Below are 21,723 nucleotides of genomic sequence, written 5' to 3' on the forward strand. Positions count from 1 at the left end.
TACAGCCCAAATTAGCATCTCAACATGAAAAGAGGGCTGTAGAGCCCTCTAAATACAGATGAAAAGCAGTTTCTCACTCCAAAGCTTTATCTTTGAAAAAGTATCTATAAAACTATTTGAACTCTGGAACTAGAGAATGTGTGTTTATTGTTGACTCAGGCTCTGCTTTATATTGTCAAGGTCAGATTTTTTTTTTAAAGATAATAAACATTAACAGTGAGATCATGAAACTTGAGGATTTGTAACTGAGGAAAACAGTACATAAATGAAAATCTTCATATATATATTAACATCAATTCTATGAAAATATGTATTCCACATTTAACATATTATGTATTTTAGAAGTTATTTTGGAACCTATTTCTTTTCCTTTTCTGATAATTAGTTCCATGGAAGTACTGCAGCCAGTCTTTCACTCAGTAGGAAAGGTTTATACATACATGCATACCCTCTACCCTTCCACGCTCATGGCTCTAGCTTTGTGGCAAAACGAATAACATATTGCTACCCCGATAGGATTACAGTGCAGAAAAAAGGTAGATACAGTTTTCTCAGCCACACGGTCAATGAAACCACCTTTCTGAAATCAAAATTGCACAACCCTTCTTCTAATCATAATGTATTTATTTATCTAGTTGATGTAAATGATTATTAGCCACTAAAAGTTTGTCTCAGTATGTGTCAACAGGAGTGAAAGAATGAGAGTATCTGAAGAGAAAGGATAAAGAAAACAGGGGGAGAAAAAAGGTAAAGAATATTTGCCTTTATATAGCAAACTTCAACTAGCAAAGGCTTTCCCCCCACTAAGATTACAGTCACTCTTCATTTTTATTTTATTTTATTTATTTATTTTGTCTTTTTGCTATTTCTTTGGGCCGCTCCTGTGGCATATGGAGGTTCCCAGGCTAGGGGTCCAATTGGAGCTGTAGCCACTGGCCTATGCCAGAGCCACAGCAACTCAGGATCCGAGCCACGTCTGCAACCTACACCACAGCTCATGGCAACGCCGGATCGTTAACCCACTGAGCAAGGGCAGGGACCGAACCCGCAACCTCATGGTTCCTAGTCGGATTCCTTAACCACTGCGCCACGACGGGAACTCCGATTCATTTTTATTTTAGATGCTGGTTCATCCTGGTAACCCAGTAATGTTGAAACTTCAAGAAATAGTCTTTAAAATGCTGAATATGGTGTTCCTGTCATGGCACAGTTGTTAAGAACACAGCTAGTATCCACGAGGATGTGGGTTCGATCCCTAGCCTCGCTCAGTGGGTTAAGGATCTGGTGTTGCCGTGAGCTGTGGTGTAGGTTGCAGATGTGGCTCGAATCCTGAGTTGCCGTGGCTATGGCTTGGATCCTGGTGTTGGCCAGCAGCTGTAGCTCTGAATAGATCCCTAGCCTGGGAACCTCCATATGCCGTGGGTGCGGCCCTAAAAAGACAAAAAATAAATAAGTAAAATGCTGAATATGTCTTGAATTAGCAAGTAAAACCAAGTGTTATGAATGTGTACCTCATTATCATATAATTTGGATAATATTGAATTCAAATCTGATGACATGTCCACATTCCATCAAAATCAGTTAGGATTAGCCTAAATATTGCCAGTTTCAGTATCATTCCGTACCCATACCACTCTGAAGATGACCATAGCTCATAAATATAATTCATTAACTCTTTTAATGTCCTGATTAAAACAATAAAAATAAACTTCATAGATTTACAATGGGGAATAAGAGAAAATATTGAAAGCTCTCCAGCAAAATAGTGCATCTTTTTAAAAAAGCATTTTATTAAGACATAATTTAAGTACCGTAATATTCATCCACTTAGCTGAACATTCAATGTCTTTTAGTATATTTAGAGAGCTGTACAACTGTAAGCATGATCTAATATTAGGACATTTTCTTTACTGCACAAAGAAATCTCGTACCCATTAGCTGTCACTCACTCTTTTTTATCCCCACCCAAACCGCAGGAAAGTAAGAATCTACTTGCTCCATAAAAAAAAAAAAAAAAAACCGAAAACAAGAGAGTAATATTCTGTTAGATACTAACCTCTGTAAGGGTAATAGTATAATAAAACCTTGTGATTATCTTTCCTGCTCAGCAAAAATGTTCAGTTTAACATATAAGAACTGTATGATAGCTTTACTTTAATTAACATGTAAATAAAATTCAAACACAGATAAATTTTCCTAGAGAATACTTCATGAAAATACCCTTGTATGACACTGAAGAAATATCCTAACACTCTCCTCATCTCTTTTTTCTGACTTCTGTCTATTTATCCTCAATAATATAATGCTGCAGGAAGTAGGTACATATAACTAATGTTAAGAGCTTTGTTACCATTAATTTTTCCTCATTTTTGTGGGTTTTTTTTAGGTTTTGGTAATTATTGAAACAGTGATACCTTATTACCTCGAAGAAACACTCTGATTTTATTTGCTAAGTTTCCATCACTTCTACTTTCTAACTTTGTCTGCTTGAATGTTTTCCTTTTAACATTCAAATTTAGTTAATATAAATAAAACTTATTTTTATTTAAGCAACAAATTTTAGCATTAAAAAGATATGCCTGAAATGATTATGAATAAATTAGACCACAGCCTGGGGAATCTCAGTATATATATTTTAATTAATCTCTCCAATTTCCAGAGTTTGCTTTTCTTCTTTCCTTTGTTCCTTCCTTCCTTCCCTTCCTTTCTTCCTTCCTCCTTTCATTAGTTTTTTTTTTTTAATTCCATGCATAGGTGAAATCATACAGTATTTTTCTCTCTGTCTGACTTTTTTCACTTAGCATAATACCCAGAAGGTCCATGCATGTTGTCACAAATGGCAATGTTTCATCTTTTTTTGTGACTGAGTAGTATTCCATGTGTGTGTGTTTGTATTCATATTCTCATCTTCTTTATCCATTCATCTGTTGATGAACCCTTAGGTTGCTTCCATATCTTGGCTGTTGTAAATAATATTGCTATGCTGCTATGAACATTGGGTTCCATGTATCTTTTTGTATTAATGTTTTCATTTTCTTTCATTTTCCAGCAGTGGAATTGTTGGATCATATAATAGTCCTATTTTTAGATTTTGTCAAACCACATACTATTTTCCATAGTGGCTGAGTCAATTTACAATCCCACCAACAGTGTAGTAGGGTTCCCTTTTCTCCACATCCTCACCAACTTTTGATATTGGTAGAAATTTTGATGATAGCCATTCTGACAGGTGTGAGGTGATATCGCACTATGAATTTGATTTGCATTTCCCTAATAATTAATGACATTATCTTTCATATGTCTGTTGGCCAACTGTATGTCTTCTTTGCAAGAAACATCTATTCAAATCCTCTGCCTACTTTTTTTTTCAATTGAAGTATAGCTTATTTACAATGTCTTGTTAAATTCTACTGTACAGAAAGGTGATTGAGTTATACATATATATATTCTTTTTTATATCTTTTCTATTATGGTTTACCATAGGACATTGACTGTATTTCTCTGTGCTGTACAGTAGGAACTTGTTGTTTATCCCTTCTATATATAATAGCTTACATATTTCAGATTCCACATATAAGTGATATCATGTGGTATTCATCTTTCTCTTTCTCACTTCATTTAGTATGGTAATCTCTAGTTCCATCCATTGTGTATATGTACCACATCTTCTGTATCAACTTGTCTGTCAGTGAACATTTAGGTTGTTTCCATGTCTTGGCTATTATAAGTATTGTTTCTATAAACATAGGGGTGTATGTTTCATTTTGAATTATAGTTTTATCCAGATATATGTCCAGGAGTGAGATTGCTGGATCATGCGGTAAATCTATACTTAGTATTCTGAGAAACCACCATATGGTTTTTCTGTCCATTTTTTTTTTTTTTCTTTCAGCTGTACCCTTGGCATGTGGAAGTTGCCAGACTAGGGATCAAATCTGAGCTGCAACTGTGACCTACACCACAGCTTTGTCAACTCTGGATCCTTAACCTGCTGTACTGGGCCAGGGATCAAACCCACACCAGCCCAGAGACAATACTGGATCAGTAACCTGCTGCACAACAGTGGGAACTCCTGTCTACTTTTTAATTTTGTTTTTGTACTGTTATTGTTGAGTTGTATGTGTTCTTTATATATTTTGGATATTAACACCTTGGATATATTTTGTATATATTAGTGGATAATTTTGGATGTATCATTTGCTAATATCTTCTCTCTAGGGCACTATTAAGAGTTTGTGCTTTCACATATAATTAACAAGAGAATGAGACAAAAATGAGCAACAACTCATAAAAAGAAAATCCCAGGGTTTATAAAAATAGTATATTTGTTAAAATAGTATGCTATGTGTGGTTACTTTCTTAATTTTTCCCTGAATAATTATATGAAAAATTGGAAGAGAATTTTGAGAATATTGATTTGGGAAATACACCTGATGAGTTATAGTTTATAAGTCATATGGAGTCACATAAAGTCACTTGGCAATAAGCAACAGGCACCTATGTAGAGACAGAAATCTCCATACAGTCTATTCTCTAAAACTGATACAAAATCCAAATACTGACCCTGATGAATTCTGCATGTATCCTCAAATGAACAAGAATACAATCAATAGCAGTGATATCCATTGATTTAGCTAGTTTTCTTTTTTAAAATTGAAAAAGAAATACCTAGCTACATTTGGAAGAGGGAGTAAACTTATTAGCCTCTAATACCCATTAGGTATTCTCACGACTTAGAGTACTTCATTAATTCGTCTACATCTTTCCTGTAATAAATCTGAAGAAAAAGCCAAATTACTCTATAAAAAGGACTGCAAAAGAACCCTTGGAGCAAAACATGAAACCTACTCTTCTAGGAGCCTGACAAGTAGGCATAGTCTATTTGTCTCCAAAGAAATAAGACATTATATAAGGCCTGCTGATGTACCTTTAAGAACAGAGAGTAGGAACCTCTGCCTAAACTTATATGTTATTTCATGAAAAATCATGTATTTAACATGGAGACACACTGTGTCAGAGAATTAAATAGAAGCTATAATTTTATTACTTCATTTTTTCCCTTTTATAGAGGTTTTAGGGAATTATAATTTCCTCAGCTCCTTTTTTTTTTTTGAAAACTAATACATTTATATTAAGGTTGAAAAAAGGTGTGAAAGGTTACATTTTTCTCCCTTTGGTGCCACCATTTTGTTGCTACTGTGGGACTATAGAAGAGGTGGCTACTACTGTTTCATTAAACAAGGATCTCTGTGAAATTCAGCTGCAGAACATGTGTTGTGCTTTTCTTTTTGAAAATGTACTCCATTAAAAACCACATTCCTTTGCCAGTCCTAATTCATGAAAGTCTACATGTCTCTGTTCGAATTGTCTGAATTCTGCCTCTGTGACAAGGGATGTGAAGTGAAAATGTTGAAGCCACAACCCAACAGTCTTCAAGGATGCCAATTGCTATATAGCTTAGATGCACAAATTGGCACTGATTATGAAAAGAGCCATCCATTTACATGAGAATGACCAGAGTATATCTGCTTGGAGTCAACTCTAATAGACTAGTTTCTGTTAAAGGCTTAAAGGAGTCTAGCTATTTTTAATAGCTTCCAAATTGGAAGTGGCCTCTTTAACTCAATTTAATCAGACATTGTGGTATGACTAAGGGATTATTAAAATAATTTTTTTCCTACTATAGGTAATCTTTATAATTCTCCAATGGGAAGAGGAAAAAAAAAAACCCTAACTCTCACTTCTAATCAAAAATCATTTATAGAAGTCTGTGGTGGCTCAGCATGTTAAGAATCTGGTGTTGTCACTGCTGTGACTCTAGTTACTGCTGTGTTGCAGGTTCGATCCCTGGCCTGGGAATTTCTGTGTGCTGTGGATGTGCCCCCCAAAATCATTTGTAATTTAGAACAAATATGTACTGTAACATCTTGAAAATAAGAGATTCCAAGATACTAGAAACTCATAGAGAATGGAATGAGGGAGCATCTGGACTACATTCTGATAGACGTTACACAGGTAGACTAAAATTGAGTAATTTTTTTCAATTATATAAAGCATGTTTGGTCAGGAATGTGTGCTGGTGGTGGAAAGATGTGGCAGGAAATAAAAGAGAAAAGGTCAATTGCTGCCAGGTCACAGGCTATCTTCTTGCTTTCCTGAAAATTTTGGAATTATTTGTGGGAAGTCAGAAAAATTTTGTAGAGGGGAAATGACATCATCTAAACTTTATTTTAGGAGTGTAACTGTTCATTGAGCCAGGAGGAGTAAAGAGTATCAGTACTTTAGTCAAATGGGGCAAATGGGCTTGTAAATTGCTAAGAAGGCCCAGCTTGCTAAACTTAGCACTCCTGAAAATAAGGAAAACACTACAAAATTATATGTAGATGTCTTTTGAAGAAAGAATTAGGCTATTAAAGAAAGGTAAAAAGTTTCTGAAGCTCTGATCTAGCATTTACCATCTCACAATGTCCCAGAGGTTAATGTGATTTCCCCCAGAGAACTCAGGATGGATGTGGCAATCTCTGAGGAGCTCTGGAACTTTCACCCTGTATACCCCTGCATATTGGCATCAATGATAACAAATTCACCAATGCAGCTTAAACATACATTTTCACATTCTACAAGCTTAGCAACTTGTAAGAATATAAAGTTTAGAGACAATGCCTCTTCAAAGTCACATTTAATTGTTACACATTTATGTAAGCTGGGAATTGAGTAGGCCACCTGGCAATTTTACAAGGTGAAAAAAATGCTTTATTCAAAATGACAGTTTTTGCTTCTACTTCCCTGTTGTGAAATTTCACTAATTATTTGCTTCTGTGAGTGAGTTCCACAGTGTTAAGAAACTGTCTGAACGTAGATTATTATTATTCATTAGGACCTTCAGAGCTATCCCTAAAGTATTTGTAATTTCAAACATGTAATTTCAACCAGAATCAAACATTAAATTCATTTATGGGGCTATATGTATTATCTAGGTAATCTTTAGTTTTAGATGAAAAGGTTAAAAAAGCATGTAAAAAGTTCATTTTAGATGCTAAGTAGACATAACTTAGAGGGAAGAAATTTAAAAGATCTCAAGTAAATTAACATCTACAAAAAATTAGAAATGCTAACTAAATCAGAGTTATAACAGTTTTGTTTCTAAACAGAGAATTACAAAACCTAGGTTGATCCTTGAAATAGATGGCACAATTTGAAACAATAAAGTAAACAACATGGGCTTGTGGAAATATTAAAATGTTCTAAATTCTATCACCGAGAGTGAGGAACAAGTTGATAATAAATCTTAGATCATTCCTGTTGTCCACTGTAATTATTAACACTTTTTGCTTTCACTCTCAGGAGCACTTTGGCTTGGATGACAAATTATATGAGTAGCTCCTTATAAGGCATCCCTGAAATCTCCATTCATTCTCCAAGAAAGGAAATTATTTGAAGAAACAGGCTTATAAAAATTGGAAATAAAAAAATGTTTTGTCAAAATTGGACAAAGAAAACTCCAATATGTAATCATTATTTTATTATTTCTTATTTACAAATAAATACATCTTATGTTATAAAATTATTTTAAGGATTACTTTGCTATTTCTTACAAGTTTAGTATGCTATTTTTCCATTGCCATTCACTTCTAGATTATGGTACTTTGCATTAGAATTTCTTCTTTAATTTACAAATTATTTGGCTGTGAATTATAAAGCTTCCTAACATATACATGTTATTTGTATTGTTTCTTTGTAATTTAATTTCCTTATAATTAGAGAACATAGTGTGATTTTAATTCATTACAATTAAAAAAATTCTTATGACCAAATAATTTGTTTAAATGTTCCTTGTGTAATTGGGTATTAATCTATTGCATTAGTCTTGATAATTTTGTTGTTAAAAGCTAGTTTTTAAAGTTTAGTATTAGTATTATTCTTATTCAAGAATAAGAAAAATGGGAACCTTCATACATAAAATAACAGTATGCATTATAACCAACAGAGCCTCACTTCAGTGTTTGAACACATGATCCTTTGAAATAAATACAGTTAACCATTAACAACAGGGGTTTGAACTGTGCAGATATACCTATATGGGGATTTTTTTTTTTTTAACAAATGCTAGAGTACTACCTGGTCTGTGGTTGTACATAGAATTGCTTATACAGAGGGCCTCTGTAAAATTATATGGGTTTTTGATGCCCAGACAAACTCCCTGACCCCATTGTTCAAGGGTCAACTGTAATTACAGAAAAAAGATGTGAAATGAAAGTAGCAATTGTGAGCAAAGATATTGATTATCTATAGATAATTCAACAATTTAAAAATGGAAAAAATATTCTTGTTTAAAAAAATTATTTTGATTGAGTCCACCAATTTCTAAAATGTGTGTTGAATTCTTTCCCATTTCCCATAAAGAGAAATTTTTCAGTTTCTCATTATTTTTGTTGGTCTAAAATATTCTATATGTTTATATATTTAGGTTATGCTAATAAACGCAAACAAGATCACAATTATTATAATTTTTGAAGATTATCTTTTAACTTTTTATAAATATTAGCACAGTTTCCATTAACTGTATCTTGCTTGATATTCTAATTTTGTACCAGGTTTATTTTGTGTAGGCTTTGTATGTTCTCTTAGTTTTCATCTTTTTTCACCTCTAAATTTCTATATGTTAGAAGATTAGAACAGAATGTCCTTAAATAATTCAACTAGATTTTGATTTATTTAATCTGCTCATCTCTATATTTCTATAGATTATAATTAACCATAATTTTTATAATTATCCAAATGATTGTACTTATTAATATTATCTATTTTTTTGGTTTGCTGTTCATTTATTTTTATCACTTATTCCTTCTATTGTAATGAAAAAGTTTCCAAATTTATTTCTCTCAGATCATTTTGAAAAAACAGACATTATTTTTTATTTTTTGAATATCTTTTCAAACATAAATATATAACTAAAATAGACTACAAATATACATGGCTTTAGCATATTTAAGCACACTCTAAAATCCCTATATTCACATTCATCTTTTTTATATGATAGTCTTAATTTTTCACCTTTTATAAACCAAACTCTTTTACATTAAACAATCAAATTTATTAAAATATTTTTATTACTTTGTTCAGTTTTGTTTAATATATTGCATGCCTTTCACTGAGTCTGCTTTCTTCTTTTGAAAGAAACTTTTAAAGTAACAGATTTTAAATTTTAATATCTTTTATTGTTTTAGTCCAAAATTATTTTCATTTTGCTGTCACCTTGAATGATATAGCCACTAAATGTTAAATTTTAAGTTGACTATTATTTATGCTCAGTACTTTGAAGATGGACTCACTGGCGGTGGAAAGTCTGCCGCATATTTTCTATCATAAATTTGTCATTTATTCTTTTTATCTTTGCTATTCTTCAGTTTCACTCTGTTATGACCAGATGTAAGATTATGTTTTTTTTTTTTTAATCTACTTGTAAGTTGCATTGAATTTTATATCTCAGGAAACTTCATCAATTCTGGAACCGTCTTAGCTATTCCCCTTCAAATATTGATTCTTTGTTATTTCTTCATTTGAATCTCTCATATTATTACTTGTGGGAATGCTGAAACTATATATCATGCTGCATACAAAAAAGTTTATTACACTGATTTGGGTTAACTTTTATATGTGGGTCACACAAAGTTTATCCCTTCAGTAATTATAGTTTTTGTAAAAATATTTCTTATGTAGTAATTCATTCTTTTGCATATCTACCATTCTTATTTATGAGAGCCAATTTTAGTTTCATAAATAAAATTTATTTATTTATTTTAAAATAAATAACCTGCAGCATATAGAAGTTCCTGGACTAGGGCTTGAATCTGAGCTGCAGCTGCTTGCCTCCGCCCATACCCATGGCAACATGTGATCCAAGCTGCATCAGCAACCTACACCACCGCTCACAGCAATGCTGGATCCTTAACCCACTGAGCGAGGCCAGGGATTGAACCTGAGACCCCATGGATACTAGTTGAGTTTGTTACCAATGAGCCACAGTGAGAATTCTAGGTTTGGCATTTTTTATTTTGTTTTGTTGGTGGTGGTGAGTGTGTGTGTACTTATATGTGTGTGTGTGTGTGTGTATGTGTTTGCTTGTTTCTCTTTGATTTTATTTTGCATTTTCATTAATTCCTCCCTTCTCTATCAATTCTTCAGTTTTAAGATAGCTTTCTTCTAGCAGGGACTAGATATTGTCATTAACATGGCATTTGGCAGTTTTTATTTCATTAAGATATCTAGGATATCAGAAATCCAGTCACAGAGCCAGATGGCAACTTAGCTCGGTACTTGGTAAAAAGTTGTGCTTTTGCATCTCTGTTTCCTTTGGACAGTGGTTTTCTACAATGCCATATCCCAGGTAGCAAATCAACAGCTATATTTTTCATCATTCTTTCACAATTAAAGGAAAGGGAATTTTTTCCCTTAGTCTCAGGCTTTAACCATTGAGACTAATAGTGAAAAAACCCTGTTACTCAGAGAAATCTTAGTACTTTCCTTTCAAGAGCCAACCTCCTTGCTTCTACTACCACTTTCTAATCCATACAGTTGTCAGTAGGGGGGGTGGGGGGAGCACAACCTTAAAGTTGAGAGCTATGTTTTATCAGTGAACAAAACTGAGGACTTAAGCCTAGGACACAGCACCTCAGGTAATTCTGAAAGATTGCTCCAAAGAGGCATGGTTGGGAGCCAGGATATATAGTATTTTTGCAACAGAGACCTGGTATTCGGAACATCAAAATACTACTGTTAATTAAAGAAAACCAGGTATATCGAGTTAATGAATTTAGCTGTTTCCTACATATTGCAAGATACAAGAGTCTGGGCTTACTGAAATCATTCCTTTGATACACATCTCAGCTATCTGAGGCCGGTATCCTGTTTTTGTTTGTTTTAATCCTGAGTCTCCTTAGGGCTCCTGGTCAGACAGGCTGTAAAATGTTGGCTTGATGGCTGCAACCTCCTTTGTTTCCTGACATGGCAGGCAGCATTCCTAGTTCACACAGTCTAAGAGGCCAGTGGCTCTAGCCCCACATAGTTACTTGCTGATAGTGTAACACATAACAAATGATAGAGTCAGAATCTGACCCTTTGCAGTCTGGATCCAGAGGAAGATGTAACTTTGCTTATTTTATTTTCAAAGCAGAAATTGTTAGATGTGTTATGATAATGACTGATTCATGTCTTTTTATAGTTATGAATGAACTTTCTCCCATTACATTTTCCTCTCCAAATGGATTTTCTTCGTGATCAAATGCCTATGGTCAAATCAGCTATGCAACTGATTTATAGACCTTTGGAGATTTCTGCTTTTGTATCTGATGTGGTATATTTAATGATCTAGAGTCTAAAGCATACTGATTAGGATAACTGTGTTAATATATAAAATGCATAATAAATTTTAATTCCCATTAGATGTTACAAAACAATATCTACACTGAAAAGCATCAAAATATATTCGTAGTAAATTTTTTCCTGTGTAGATCAGTGCAAATAAACAGATTCTAAATGTTGACAAAGATTACCTAAATCTATTGTTTGGCCTTGAGAATTTAAAAACCAAAATGAAATTATCACTAACATCATCATCACCAAAATTCACAAAAATAAGAATCATAAAGGCAATTTAGTTTCTAGAACCCAGCATACTTGGCCCAATATAAATGGTTATTTACTCTGCTATAGCAAAGAAAAATTTTAGTAACAAGATCTTGCTATTTCATCAGATGGCCCAAATATCACATTCCTATTCATTGTCCTTAATAATGTCTATAAGGAAGACATTCTTAATCTCATTTCACTTTCAGAGGCTTTGCTTCCTTTGTTCTTGCTTGACCTTAATTAGGCCACACTTTCTATAAATAGCTCAATAATTTATTAACCGTAGACTTTCAGAGTAAAATTATGTAATAGCAAGTTTTGTTTAGGACAGCAAAACTGTTTGTAAACTACATAAAAGGACTTCCTATTTCAAAGAAACAAAATAAGATGTGTATGTGCATTCACGCACGCACGCATAGACAGGACTATAGTTTTAGAATATGTGATACTGAAATTTTATTTAGGAGTTTGTTTGTTTTGACCTCAAAATGAATTTTCCCTTGAAACAATATTTGGTTATCCTGGTTAGCCTGATATAGACTCCATGTGTTGTAGATATATGTAACCTAAGTGATGGATTCTGGTATTTGAGAACCAAGAGGAAGGTAGAAGGGGCACATAGAATCAAGTACAACACCAGTTACAATATTGTGGCAGGTGAAATTTTCCTGTAGGTCAGCATCTTTATTCCTGTGCTTCCTTTTATTTATTTACTTATTTTTTTTTTTTTTTTTTTTCCTTTTCCAGGGCCGCTCCCGCGGTATATGGAGGTTCCCAGGCCAGGGATCGAATTGGAGCTGTAGACACTGCCCTACGCCAGAACCACAGCAACGTGGGATCCAAGCCATGTCTGCAACACCACAGCTCACGGCAACTCCAGATCCTTAACCCACTGAGCAAGGCCAGGGATCGAACCTGCAACCTCATGGTTCCTAGTCGGATTTGTTAACCACTGTGCCACCACGGGAACTCCCCTGTGCTTCCTTTTAATCTTCAGGTATACATCCGTTCATGTGCACTGGAGTGGTCCATTCAGTGTAGGAAGAGAACTAGGACTGAGTGGAGGATTAACAAGTAAACATCCATTCCTTCATTTGCAAAGTGGTTAAGATCACAGACACCTAGGGTCCAGATTCTGGCTCTGCCGCTAATGCATTTTGTGACCTTAATGAGATTACTTAATCACCTGTAAAATCACTAGTAACCAGCATAAAGCTTTTGTGAAGATAGATTGAATAGTATAATTCAAATCCTTATAACAATAATGGACAAAGTATAAACAATGCAGAAACATTAGCTGTTTTATTGCATTGTTATTACTATTAATTTAAAAATATGTATTGGGAGCATCAAATTTGTGCCAACCACTATACTAGATAGAGGATGGACGTACAAAATAAACAAGAAAATTTTCTGTATCAAATAGTATCAGGCTAGAGAAAATGGGGATTGGCTATTTTAAGATTATCAAATAGGGATACTAGGAGAAAAATTCATGGAAAAAGAGTAAAGAAACTTGTGTATACTTTGACCCAAAAGTATCTGTACTCAAGATGAACATAACCATCCAGGCGTTGAATCAGCAGGCAATTATCAACAATCAAAGGAGAAGAAATTCAGTTTAGACATTGAGAGATAAATAAGAGAAAACGGCAGTATTGATGTTTAAGCAAAACACATTAGAATCCAAACTTGAGGGGCATAAATCCAAACACCAGGAAGACTTGAAGTAAATAGCAGGAAGCAAAGAACAGAGAATGAACTCAGCTTTGGAGGAGCTAGAAGCCAACGTGGCAAGACTGACTCAATGCCATCATTGAGCTACTATCTCTAGATGTTCATTACTCACTATGTCTAGTTTCAGAATCTGAGGGCATAGTTTAGAATTAGAACTCGGAAAAATCACTACAATTCACATGAGAAAACCTGGCTTCCAAACTCATCAGCTATATAATCTTTGGAGCCATAGATTGCTCATTGATGAAATACCTCCTGTTCTGTAATATATGGAATATTTTCTATTCTGTAAAAAAAAGCAGAAAGGACAAGTGAGAAAAAAAAGTTTGAAAATGTTTTACAAGCCATATATGTATTAATTATTTAACTATTATATTATGGTGGACACTAACCTAAATATATTGGAGAATTGCAAAAGAGGAACCTCAGAATTAGAACATGTACAGGGCCATTGTGTTTCTGCAGGTCCTTGTTGTAGAGCTTCAAAATTATACTATGTCTAAGGCATCCTCATTCTCATTCATTCCCTAAAATGCTTAAAGCAGAACAGGACATTAATCAATGTTCACTGAATAAATAAAATGGGGATTGGCTAAGTTAAATCACATTAATCTGGAAGAGATTTTTAACACATTCCTTGTTTTAAGCTATTTGCGTTTTCCAAAGAGCATGTTGATATGAAATTAATATCCAAAATGGTAGAATTTCAAGAAATATGGCAGATTTTATATAAGAAAAGAAAGTGAAAGAATAAAATTAGATAGTTATGCACGGGAACCTAAAGAAGATTTGGCACTTTCCTATTTGAGAGGTCTTTTTTCCCAAATTGAGCACAGATGTTCTTTCAGAACTTTTGTTTTATTTTGCTTTGTATTTAATTTCATGGCCATTCTTATGCTATTGACAAAAGGGGTGGGGATGAGGAATGCTGATCAGAGCACTTTGTATGTAGGAGGTAGGATTGCATTAGATATTAGAAAGTGATTGTTTGTAGTGAGACATACTAAAAGTATTAGATATGAAATAATGACAGAATTAATCTACTTCATGGCAGTTCTGATCTAAATATTTGGTTCATTTCATAAATAGATACAGTTTACCAAACTGATCAGAATTTTCACTCTAGATAAATTTTAACAGTGAAAGGTCTTTTTTGTCTGGAAATGTTATTTCCTGGAATGTACTTCAGTAGTCTTAAACTTTTAAAAGTATAGACATCCAGTATACTTATATTTATAATGAATCTCTTGTAATTTAGGAACATGTCAAAGCTTAAATTTTTAAAACACCTTAATTGATTTTATAAACCTTTTCATGTATCTTCTTCTAAGTGAAAGATGCTCAATTTTTTTTTTTTTTTTTTGTCTTTTGTCTTTTTAGGTCCGCACCCATGGCATATGGAGATTCCCAGGCTAGAGGTTGAATTGGATCTGTAGCTGTTGGCCTGATGTGCCACAACCACAGCAAAGCAGGATCCGAGCCGCATCTGTGACTTATACCACAGTTCATGGCAAAGCCAGAGCCTTAACCCATTGAGCAAGGCCAGGGATGGAACCCATGTCCTCACGGATACTAGTGGGATTCATTAACCACTGAGCCACAATGAGAACTCTAAGATGCTCAGATGTTAAATGGTACATTTCAGATTTCCCTAAACTGGATGGAGTCCAAAATTTTGGCTAGGATTTAACAGTAAAATATGGAAAAAAAAAGAGATTTCTGATTTATTTACATTGTTTGATCTGGACCTTAGGGGTCAAAAAGCCTTCCAAATAATTACAAATGTAATTTTTAAAAATGTTTTTCAACAAAAGAAGTTAAAAGCCTGTATGTTATATAAAAATCATGAGAAGCATTGCTTTTTGTCTAATGTAAAGGCTTTTACTCTATAAAGACTCACTTAGGAGTTCCTGCTGTGGTTCAGAGGTAACGAACCCAACTGGTATCAATGAAGATGTGGGTTCAATCCTTGGCCTTGCTCGGTGGGTTAAGGATCCAGCGTTGCCATGAGCTGTGGTGTAGGCTGTCAGCTACAGCTCTGATTTGACCCCTAGCCTTGGAACTTCCATATGCTGCACATGAAGCCCTAAAAAGCAAAAAAAAAAAAAAAAAAAAAAAAAAAACCAAAAAACCTCGTTTATACAAACCTCACTGTATCTTACTGTTGTGATAGTATCACAAAAAACATTTGGAAATTCTTACCCTTTCACTGAAGTGGATTTAAAAAATTATAGAATGCAATTCTAGTTATTTCTCACTATTTCTAGCTCCACCCATTAACAAATAATGTAGTATAGACCTCATTAGTTCATTAAAATAAAATTTGAAATATACATGTTTTTTTTGTAATTAGAGAGAAGAGTTATTTCTGAACATTTGCATGACACTTTTATTGTTAAGGTGATTTATAATTGCTTATTTTAATTATTCTAGTGCCATTAACTATAGTCTTTGCTGTCACAAACAAAAAAAGACACTGAGATTTATCCAAAAAAAATCATGTATTTGCTAATGTTTTCTTCATTAGCATCTGTAAAAACAAGTCATGGTATGATTTATTATTAGCACATTAAAAAGAATTTAAAATGTGAAGTTGATAATTTTACTCTATTTACGATATGGATATTTTAACACCGAAAAGCTAAAATATAAAGTAACTAGAGACATTAACATGGAAATTTATACAAGTATTCATCTCATTTGTAAAAGTACACTAGATGTGACTTTTTATAATGTGATAAAACATTTTACGTTTATATACCATCTCTCTCATTAGTAACTTGGGTCAACTTCTTAATGCATCAAAGAATTTCAAGGGATGTATAATTAGTGGGGAAAAGACAGTTAATTCAAAAGAGAGGGAACCCACACAGAGAGTGATTTTGAGTAAGTGTCTTGGTCTTAATCTAAGGCAGGTTTAAGTGACCTCTAGCAAAAGGGAAGGCCACCATAAATGCAGTTAGCCTGATGAAAATGAAAGACAGAAAAGATAGATGACAAAGGACCAATGTCATTAAAAACAACACAGAGAATTCATTTCCTAGAGAGGAAGATTTAGTGGAGAGAAGGTTCAAATGTTCAAATGAGAAATGAGTAGTATTTGAACAATGCTATTTTGTAGAGAACATGTTACTTTCTTAGAGCGGCCATGACATATTGCAACAAACTGGGTGTGTTATAAAAACCTAGGTTATATTCTAGGAGGAGAGAAAATTTATTCTCTCACAGTTCTGGAGACACAAAGTCCAAAATCTCTCCAGGATTCTTTGAGTTGTGGTAGCATCATTCCAGTCTTTGCCTCAGTTTTCACTTGACCTTCTTCCGGGTGTCCTCTGTGTGTCTTTTTCTGTCTCTTACAGGGACACTCTCTTTGGATTTGGGACTCATCCTAATCCAGTATGCTCTCATCTCTATCCTTACTTAATTATATCCTACATCCATAAGGACCCTAATTCTAAATAAAGGCACATTCTGAGGTTCCTGTAGACATGAATTGAGGGAGAGGGGTGTGATAATATTCAGCCTATTAAATAAAAAAATAATTTTTATAAACTTATGAAAAAAGAATGGTTAAAAAAGGGAAGTATGTGTACATGTATGTGTAACTGGGTCACCATGCTGTACAGTAGAAAAAAAATGTTTGGGGAAATAACTATTAAAAAAGGGAAGTATAGAACAGAGAATATTCATAAATATAACTTGTCTTATTGATGTCAATATACAGTATGCCATTTTTTATGAGGACCTGGAACATATATATCATTTACTATTAGTGGAAATAAAGTTTTTAGAAAGAATGATGAATAATATCAATAAAGTTATGTTTAGTTAAACCTGGTACAGTTGAGCACAGGTACTGTTTCTTGTCCCTCATGACTCCAATAAATGACAGCAAATATATTTAAAAAATGAAAAATGTATATAACCAGAGAATCAATATAACATAGTAATGAAGGATACAAATGAGAAGCAAGACAATTTAGGCTACAAAATTACAGGAAATATGGGATGGGAGAACTATAAAGTACAGATCATAAGTTATGAGACAGAAAACAGGTAATAGAAAAATGTTTATAATTGACAAATCAAGAAATAGAAGTAAAAGCATATTAAATAACCTAGATGAGAAAAGAATCTGAAAAAGAGTGGATATGTATATATGTAAGGCTGATTCACTTTGCTATACACCTGAAACTCACACAACATTGTAAATCACCTATTCTCCAATTTAAAAAAAGGACAGAAGTGACATACCAGAAGAAATAACAAAAGGATTAAAGGAGGGTGAATCAAGATGAGGAAGTTATGAGCAGAGCATCACTGCTGTATTTCAATATACGTTTAATTTTTTTTTCAGCCACACCTGCGTCATATGGAAGTTCCCAGGCCAGGGGTCAAATCTGAGTCGCACCTGCAACCTATGCCACAGCTGAGGCAATGCAGGATCCTTAACCCATGATGCCACAGTGGGAACTCCAGGATGTGTTTAAATTTTTAAAATTAGAATTATAAATAATGTTGATAGAGATTCTAAAATGTCATTTAAAACAAATACAGAATAGCAATATCTGCATTCATTGAACATTAACTTGGAGGTAGGCATAATATGGTTTTATTTTTTTTTTTAGCATTCATTTAAAAACTCACACCACCTCAGAGGTATGTGATATTATTATCATTTTGATTTTATAGATGAGGAAGCAAATAATTTGCACAGATCACACAGTTCCTCAGTGACAAAGATGAGATTCAAACCTAGGGCTTTCTGCTTCCAAATGTTCTTTATTGCTGGACTCTGCAATATTATGGAGCTGAAACTTTTGTCTGAGATCACTGAATCCAGTAATTCTGATTGGGTTACACGACAAAATGACCCTCTGGCATCGTTCTAATACCACTAGGTTAAAAGGGAAGGAAGCTACTTTGCAACATCAGATAGAATATTCTCAGTTAACAGGCAATAAAAATGGAAGATCTTAAAGCCCTAGCTGGTTATGCTGTAAAATGTAAGCATATCTTAAATTTCTAATATGAATCTTAAAAATACCTAATCATCATTTATTATAACAGAGAAAACATATCTAATAAATATTCTCTTTCTTCCTTAATGTAACATGAAGTAATCTTATGTCTCAGTTTTCACTGGGAAGTCCCAGTTTATACCTCTTATGCTGTCATAATTATTATTAGTCATAATAATTTTGATCTCACAATATAATTGTTAATGCACCTCCATTTATTCTCAATAGTATCCCAGTGTAGATGATAAATTTATATCGCCTTCTCTCTAATTCATGGAAGCCACAAACATGGCAATTAAATACTGAAGATTTGCTAATTCTAGAAGCAAGGCACTTGTTCTTACTAATAATTCATATAATTTAGAAGTTCTACCTGCTCTGAGAATCTTCTGACTCTTTAACATAAATGCTTGATATGAAATGGGACTTGGGCAACTCTGAACTCTCTCCCCTTCTTTTTGGCAGAGGGTTTAAATCTTGAGATCAAGCCAGACATCTTCCTATTTGCCCTTCTGACTCCCAGTCCAATTAGTTTCAAACAGGAGGAACACCTAGGTGTCCCTTAGCTTTAAATATTTAAATGTACTCTTGGGTTTCCCAGCAATTTACACCCCAAACTTCACCACAGACTTGTAAATCTCTAAACTGTGTGAGATTCCACCCCCCTTCTCTTCCTGTGAGATTAGTGGCTCCTGTGGGGAAAGGGACACTTGTAAGTTCTAAAATTTACAAGAGTGCTATGCTTTCTAAAGTGTAAATTGCAAGGAAACTCCAGAGTGCCATTAAACATTTAAATGTGGTAAGCATCATGCCTCTTATCCTCTGGGGCAGCAGCTACTAAGAAAGAAAAGAGAGAGGGGAGCAACATGTGGGTCTCCAAGTCCTTCACCAAAGTGTGAAACCAATATTGGAGGCATCCTGAAGTCCATATAAGAAATACAAGCATATCCTTAATAACTTGCTCTTTTGGTTGCCCTGTTAAGAATTTAATCAACTATTTAACACAACTGACATATACCTAGCTATTAAATGGTTGAAACTCATCTGTCCTCTAAACAGTACAGTTATTAAGAATGTACTTAATGTCTATTCCCAGACCATTCATTTCAGTCATGTTATTATAAGTTAATGTAATAATGAGAACTTAAAGCAAGCTTATAAATTATCTTGCCTCAGACAATACATCGGTAGACTGAAAATAGAGACGACTATGGAAAAGTGACATGCCTAAAGTCACAGAGGTAGTGACCACCAGTTGCATTAAATAAATAAATGAAGTTCATGAGGGAAGGTCTTTCTAATTTCATTTTGACTTCTGGAGTAGAATATACAAGGTTTTCACAGCCATCTAAGAGAGTGTTGAAAAGGCTGTGGCCAAAAATACTATTTCCTGACCCCAAAAAATTCATATAAAGATTGAAATGCAGGTGTTACTGTCCCAGTGCCCATTCTGTGCTGTGAAGTAGGGCCCCAGGATTTTCTCTAGAAGTCATAGTTCTACTTGCCAATTTTATCACCTTAGATTCCCAGGTGCAAATATATACACACACAGAAAATAACTGATTTCAGCTTAAATGTTTCTTGCATTGAAGTCAATGCTGTTGCCTTTGGCTCCTGTATCTCCATTTCTCCTTCACCCACTTCGAATGAGAAAAGGTGATGGATTGTAGTCTTCCCAACGATGAAATCCTAACACAATTTCTCAATTTTGGAGAACAGGATAGAATGACTTTATTTTCAGATAATCATGTCCCCACTTTTCTATGTTTTATGCAGGATTACCAAGGCATAGGTTAGAATTTACTGGAGGTTTGGAGTTTCAAATCCAGCAGTACTAGAAGTAAAGGGAAACGGAAAAACAGATGTAATTCTGAAGCTTCTTGTTGCCAAAAGAAATATGAAACTACTGACGTGTTTTCTCTCTGTCTTTTTTCTGCTTTGTGTCTTGGATTGCACCAGGCTCTCCTCATGGCAACCCTGGGGTCTTCCAGCATCTTTGTTACCTTCATATGGAAAGCGTGTGTTGCCATTAAACTCTGTGGTCTTTTTGTTCCTGTATTGTCCTTGATCTCAAAATTGTAATTGCTTCCATTAAAATATTCCAGTTTTTCAGTTTTCCTCCCTCATTTTCTCCTTTTAGTTCACTTACTTATGCAACTTAATTTTTTCATTGTTGTGTTGTTTTTAAAGAAAATGTCTTTTTATTCTGTTTATGATCTCTGGGAGTTCTTTGAAAAATATATTTAAAAAATATGTATTTTATCCTCTTCTGCTTCCATTCACTTGTCTAAAGACTACCTTATCATATCTTTTCCTTGTACATTTTTCTTAAAATTTTTATTTTTCCAGATGTTTAAGAGAATGTTTGAGAACATCAATCTGGAGTTGACTAACATGATTCAAATCTCTTACTATTCACCAATTTTCAATTTACTTAACCCTCCTAGGCCATATTTTCTTCATCTTTTAAATTGAGATACTTGACAGTGCTATTGCAGTAATTAAGTATAATAATGTCTGAAACGGTTGATCACAATATGTCACTTGTAATACAAACTCAGCAAGTAAGTATTATTACTACATTAATGTATAAGATAGAGGGGGAAACGGGAACTTTTTATTTCTAAAAGAAGTTGAAAATTGGGAAATTTTAACATTTAACTTGAGGTGGAAAAATTTTACAGCATACATCTAAGTGTAGTTTTAGGAACACATCTTGAGGGTATACTTGGAATATAAATTTGCAAAAGGTAGCATAGTGCTAGATAAGAATTTGAGTTGTAAATCCAACAAGCTTTTGCTCAAGTCACTATTCCTTCCCTTAATCTGTTATGTAGATGTAGTCAAATTACATCTTACCTTTTTGGTCCTCAATGCTGTCATCTGTTAAATGAAGAAAATAACAATTTTAATGTTGTTGTAAGGCTTAAGAAACTGCTATCACAGTCTGATCTATAACATATGATATTGATTTAGGAGTGATTTTGAAAAGTTTTCATTTGTATCAAGAAAAATTTGCATATCAGCATGAATTCCATGGAACCAAAATGACACATTTTTTTTTCTTTGTGCGTTGATATTGGTATTCCACACACTACGTAGAAGCAACTGAAATGAATACATTGTATTTGAACATGGAGGAGCAATGTAATATTTTTATAAACCATATTATGTAGTAAGTAATTCAAATTGGCCATAATCTAAGTATACATGTGTGGACAGTCAAAAAGTTAGATCGAATGACCTCTAGTGGTTCTTTCCTATGGGTTTCTGGTTTATTTTCAGGAAAAATTTCCATGGACAGGAAATGTTACAGGCCTGCTAAGCTTTCTAGATT

The 21,723-nt window shown here is 33.8% G+C and overlaps 1 long non-coding RNA gene across 3 annotated transcripts in view; it reads left to right on the forward strand.

Annotated features, from left to right (window-relative positions):
- LOC146400962 (uncharacterized) overlaps nt 1-21,723 on the forward strand; it is a 363,387-nt gene that overhangs the window by 76,487 nt on the left and 265,177 nt on the right. Inside the window, exons 3-4 of one of the 3 annotated variants that reach the window (XR_014813079.1) lie at nt 5,839-6,015; nt 7,345-9,708. The exons of 1 other annotated variant lie outside the window; for it this stretch is intronic. This is a non-coding gene — a long non-coding RNA (uncharacterized LOC146400962). Of the gene's footprint in view, nt 1-5,838; nt 6,016-7,344; nt 9,709-21,723 lie in introns of those variants that run through there. One more of the 3 variants, XR_014813081.1, reaches the window with a different exon arrangement.

This window comes from Sus scrofa, chromosome 8 (assembly GCF_054392235.1).
Source record: "Sus scrofa isolate SSC_HxYL_T2T_F1_AM1 chromosome 8, Sscrofa_HxYL_maternal_Yorkshire_Landrace_v2.0, whole genome shotgun sequence".
Classification (NCBI taxonomy): domain Eukaryota; kingdom Metazoa; phylum Chordata; class Mammalia; order Artiodactyla; family Suidae; genus Sus; species Sus scrofa.